The sequence below is a fragment of the Parasteatoda tepidariorum genome, chromosome X1, assembly GCF_043381705.1.
Source record: "Parasteatoda tepidariorum isolate YZ-2023 chromosome X1, CAS_Ptep_4.0, whole genome shotgun sequence".
Classification (NCBI taxonomy): Eukaryota; Metazoa; Arthropoda; class Arachnida; order Araneae; family Theridiidae; genus Parasteatoda; species Parasteatoda tepidariorum.
Window position 1 is genome coordinate 22,756,672 of NC_092214.1, and position 6,000 is coordinate 22,762,671.

At 31.9% G+C, this 6,000-nt stretch overlaps 1 protein-coding gene across 1 annotated transcript in view; it reads right to left on the minus strand.

The window, feature by feature from the left end:
* LOC107437527 (Thymine DNA glycosylase) overlaps positions 1 to 5,149 on the minus strand; it is a 51,212-nt gene extending 46,063 nt beyond the window's left edge. The window contains exon 1 of the mRNA XM_016049565.3: positions 4,829 to 5,149. The gene's annotated coding sequence lies outside the window, so the exon portion shown is untranslated. The remainder of the gene's footprint in view (positions 1 to 4,828) is intronic.
* Between the last annotated feature and the right edge of the window lie 851 nt (positions 5,150 to 6,000).

The following is a 6,000-nucleotide window of genomic DNA, read 5'->3' on the forward strand; positions in this document are numbered from 1 at the left end:
CCTGAGAAAAAATCTTTTCAGAAGTAGTTACCTAGAAGTAGTTTACCCTTGTTCCTTAAAATAAGTACATCTCACTTGGAACCTTAATATAAGGAACTTTTAAAAATGAAATCGCAATTTCATTCATCTCATTAAATACTTACATTGAAAATTGCATATAGAATTTTTTTTTATTTTAGATGTTTTTATTTAGCCCACCAAAAATTTTTTTCTTCGATTTTTGGCCCTCGACCAGAAAAGTTTGCCCATCCCTGGTCTACACTATAATTAATTAGCATATTTTAGGATCGAATCTCTAACTATTAAGGAGTTAATACGTGAAAATCCCATCATTAGATCAAAAGTTATTCAGAGTACTCCTTTTTCGCACTATACGTGACCCTAGAGCAGTGTTTCTTAACCTTTTTGGTAGAATGGACCCCTTTTAAAAATTTTAAGAAGTCACGAACCACCCCCCAGTGAAAAAAATAATTGCAAAAAACATCAATTATTAGTAGACATATAATTTTATTATTTTAATAGTATACAAAATGTTAAAAATAAATATTTTTAATGTGAAGGTTGTTGCTGCTTTTCCTTAATTAATAAATTGAATTGAGGAAAGGTTTGCAACAAAGCAATGCGCATATCATGTTCAACATTCAATCGATTTTGATGTTTTGTTTTTATTGTCACAAGCGTGGAAAATCCTCCTTCGCAAAGATACACTGTAGCAAACGGAATTCTAGCTGCCACAGCTCACTTTACAAGCAATGAGAAGGCTTCTAAACATTTTAAAAATTAGGAGTAGTCGGCGGACCCCCAAAATTTGACCCATGGACCCCTAAAGGGTCCATGGACCACAGGTTAAGAAACCCTGCCCTAGAGGAAAATATTGAGTGGGTGTTTAAAGCATCTTACTTTGTAAAAAAGTTTATACATCGTCACCGGAAAAATTTGTTTTGTTAAAAAGAATTGTTCATAGCTCCAAACTTCTAAAATTTGCTTTTTTGTTTTTAAAAAACTTAAGAAATTTTATTAATATGAGGAAGTTGGAAATAAGATAGAACAGCAGGGTTTCTCTGTCTCTGGTTGAAACTTTAAAATCCTGTTGAAACTTTCGTTTAAAAGCTTTAGTTGAAACTTTTTTTAAACTATTTTAAGAAATGAAATATGAAAATAAATCAGTGATATTAATTTTACTATGATGGAATTAGTTGTTTAAAATCTTTAAAACATTGTAGTGCCTGAATCATTGCTCATAAATAAAAACAAACTGAAAATACACGATTTTTTTCTGAATAAACATACGTTTCTTAAACGGATTTGGATTCTTGACTATGAAAATAGTGAGCCGAGTTACGGTCCTCCTAAATATATTCGCTACACATTTTGAGTTTTATAGATGGCGTTGTAAGAGCAAAATAAAGATGTTCGTTTAAAATAGCGATATCTTGAAATACATGTCAGATAGAAAAAAAATAGATAGTTTTAGACTCCTATCTAATGACTCAACCCCTTCCCAAAACTAGGCTCTACCCACTAGAAGTCACCCCAGCTCTAGGGAGTGAATGTTGAATTTGGTGTAATTAAATTTTCTCTAAAAAATACCAAAAAAATCATTTTATTTTTTTCGATCTGACATGTATTTTTCGCATAGGACTTACCATTGTATGCAGAGTGTTCGATAAAAACAACTCTTCATACGTATTTTTAAAATATTTATTAAAAATGAAATAAAAGTATGCACATTGAGGGTCGCAAATCAACATTTAACCGACGATAAAAAAAAAAAAATTCTATCAAAATCTAACAAATCCCAGTGCAGAGTGTAGAAAGTAACACACAAGACAGGTTTGATTATGGGAGGATACAGAAAAGTTTGAAAAAGAATTATTCGAAACACAATTAACCCTGTTTTGATGTTCATTACATCTGCCATCCTCCGCTGTGACTTGTCATATTTCGTTGCAGTTTTGTTTTTTCTCTCAAATATTATTTTGCGACCCCCATGTGTATATTTCTTTCTCATTTTTCATAAGAATTCTAAAAAATACAAAGTGCGGCTTTAACCGAACACTCTATATAATATTTTTTTTCTTTTTCATTTTATGCAATTTCCATTTTTCCTTATTTATAAGTGAGTATTTTTATTAAATTATTAAAAGAGCCGCGATGTCTCAATGAGTGTTCGCTTTGCAATGAGGTGTACCGGGTTCGAATCCCAGCGAAGACTGGTCGGTCCCTTCCGCATACGGCTTGCACTGACCACAGTGCTGAGCTGAAATATCCTCAGTGGTAGACGGATCAAGGGTTAAAGTCCCCTTGGCGTCATGCTAACCGTGGGAGATTCTCGTGCTCTTCCTCTCCATGTAACGCAAATGCGGGTTAGTTCCCTCAAAAAGTCCTCCACGAAGGCAAATAGCTCCCAATACTTGATCCAGGTGTTCCCTTGTCTGGATTGGATTCAAAATTACAAGGCTACAGCGTTGAACATTAGTAGTGGTAAACACAAAAATTGTGTAGGCTGTTCAACGACGGTTATAAAATAAAATACATTATTAAAAATATTTTATTTATAAAAACAATTATATAGCAAATGCACTATAAATTATTTTCTCTAAAACTTAACATAATTTAGAAAATTTTTAATTGCCTTCATGGTGGATTTAGAGAATTATTTAAATTTAAAAAATAAACAGCATTAAGCAGCAACCTCTAAATATTAACGGAAACCGCTTTTTTTTTTTAATTTATTATTTTTTTTACGTTCTTAAATTTTCATATAATGAAAGATGAAACTGCATTCTATTTGTTTGAAATAAGAGATACGTATTTATAATTTGTTATTCGATGCCTTTAGTAGAAAGAATTGAATTATTTTTCATTTTTTTTACAGTTAATCATGTTATGAGAAAAAATTCTATTTTGACGCCATTCCTACTCATTATCATTCGATGTTGGTGAAGATGAGAAAAAATTCTATTTTGACGACATTCCTACTCATTATCATTCGATGTTGGTGAAGATTTACAGATCTGTATGTGTTTTACCAGGGTCGGGATTAGAGAAAATGATGGAAACACTTGCATATTTACTTATTTTTTGCACATTTCTGAAGAAATATTTCAAATATTTGGGAAGAGAAGTGTTTGATATGCTTAGGCCACGCGATTTCTCATGCATATCAATAAAGTTAAAAGCTTTTAGAGGTTTGGTTGAACGGCAATAAATTACGAACGAAAAATAAAATGCTTTTGCCTTATGCCAAAAAAATAGCGATAAGTACGTAACTTGTGCCAATTACGTTGATTATCATAGGCAATAACTGCACAAAATTTCGTCGACCTTGCTTAAATATTCATGAAGATATGAATAGTTTTAAATATTTTTTTTTAAAAAAACGTAATTTTTTTTAACCCGCGTTTTCTTACTATAACTGCAAAAATATTCAATAAAATTATACAAAATTTTTGGAGTAATTTTTTTTTCATAAGTTATCAATTAAGATTCTCAACAAAACATTTTGTAAATGATTTCCGCGCATCCGCAATATGAAAGGATTACTTTAAATACTCAAATCTTAAGCAATTTGTAACGAATTTTTTTAAATTATAAATTGGCATTTTTATAAAATAAAAATTACTAAAAATTTTGTTTAGTTTTATTGAATATTTCTGCAGTTATAGTAAGAAAACGCAAGGTAAAAAAATTAGTTTTTTTATAGAAATTTCCATAAGTATTTAAACCAGGTTTATGAAATTATGTGCATTTATTGCATATGAAAACCAAACTGATATAAATAACAAGCTTATCGCTATATTTTTGGCATAGGGTGTCCAAAAACAATCCTTTTCGTTTGTAATTTATTGTTGGTCCCTCAAACCTCTAAAAGCTTTAAACTTTATTGATTTGTCTACGAAATCGCATACTTCTAAAGACTGGAAATACTCTAAATATTTCGTAAAAAATGCGAGAAAATAATTAAGTATAGAAGTATTTCTATTATTTTGTTCAACCCCTTTGGAGTTACTGTACTTCACACAAAATATGTGTCTTCATCCAACATGTTTTGTTTTTAATCTAAGTTAGTATACTGGAAACCAAAGTGCCTTCATTTTTGTTTTTATGCATTTGATAAATAAAAATATCAGTTATACTTAAAGATAGTGAATCAATGATTAGTGGTCCCCTTATAATGGATTTTTTGAAAATAAATTTTAAAAAATTGAGAAAAACAATGATTTTTCTTAAATATTTTCTAAAATGTTATGATTATTTTTTAGTTCCAATTTAATAAAATTAAGTAAAATTTAAATTATTATTATTTATTTTTATTTTAAATATGCTTTCTTAAATGAAAAGATTGTAGCGTATCTACCACTACAAAATTACAACCACATTTCACTAGTATATAAGACATGTTAACTCGACTCTATGTCGGGGTACCTTTTCATAGATGACGGTTGACATGGTCTGTAACCACTCTCCCCACAAGATATATAAATACTTTTATATTTGAATAAATAAAAAATTCCAATTCCAAGAGTGTTTGATCTTTGAAAAGGTATTAATCTCATAATCAATCTAAAGGCAAATATTCAGTTTTGAGCAAAACAAAGTTAAAATATTTTCTTTTGTATATTCAATGTAAAGTTTCTTGTTTTAAATAAATTACAGTAACAAAATCTCACTTCACATTGAGCTTGCTAAATTTAAAATCAAGTTATAAATAATAAAGCTTTTAGTAAATATAAAATCTTAAAAAAAAATTATTCACGAAAAGCGCTTACAATTAACTTTAGTATTAGAAATTTAAATACTTGACATTTTGAATGTTTTTACTTACTCAACTTCAGACCGGCGGTTTATAGTACGGATCAATCTTTGAGGCCTCATTGAGTGTTCGGAAATACGTAATCCAGACAGTGTAAGCGACAGTAATCGATCTGCTAGTGTTACCGACACGGAATCAATCTAACAGAATTAGTGACTCGTATTTCTTGAACATCTTTGAGTTTTCCATATCCCCAAAATTAAGTAGCTAAAAGTTAACTATTCAATAACAATCTACTCAGCAACTAGAATCATTGAAAGCTAATGATCACTCATACTTGAGTTAAGTTATTGTACAGTACTACTTGTCCGCCAAAGGGACGCGTCAGTCTTTCATAAATGTCAATGGCTGTGGTTGATGAGAATATTGGCAATAAGGCAAAATATTGAGAAGGCCTGTGTAAGAGAAGTAGCAGATGTTGTGTTGTTGTTTCTAAAGTCACTTGCCACACGGGCAAGCCTGCTTGGTGAAACGAGCAAATTTAAGGCAGAGTGTGCGTTTATTGTTTTTCAGTGGCGCCATCTATGGCCAAGAATTCGACTTCTGTCACACCATACGTCGCACCCGTTTACAGGGCGGACCCATTCAACCACAGATCGTAATTTTGACCTGAATCAGAGAACGATCGATCTCCAATCCAGTACCCCCAGAGGTATTGATTTGTTATGGGAACATGGAAGACTTTTGCGACTCGACAGATTTAACGTGCAGCAGTCACTTTACTACACGAGGAGTCTTCGAACCCACGAACTCTCGGACATCGGCCCAGCCCCCTACCGATCAGGCTATCCCGGCCTAGCAAATGTAGTGGCAGAGTAGATTATGAATTGAAAGTCATTATGCTATCGGGGATAAGTAAGGTATAAAGCGATGGGTGGTACATTCGAATTATCCCTTGGTTTGTCTCTTCGCTGGGAGTATCCATGAATTGAAATAGAGGCGAGAGAATCACTCGTAGAATTTTGACAGGATTCCGTCCGAGAGTAGAGGTTATCGGATTGCAAAATCGGAAGTAACAGCTTTCCACAATATTTAAAGCGGTAGCTAAAAATAATTTTTGGTTAACTTAATGAGTTTAAGAAGGTATCTTACTTCCGTCGCACTAGAGCTGCACAAAGGGCTATCGGCGACTGTCTGGGAAACATCCATAAGGATGATCCGAAGACATGTTATCATAATTTTGA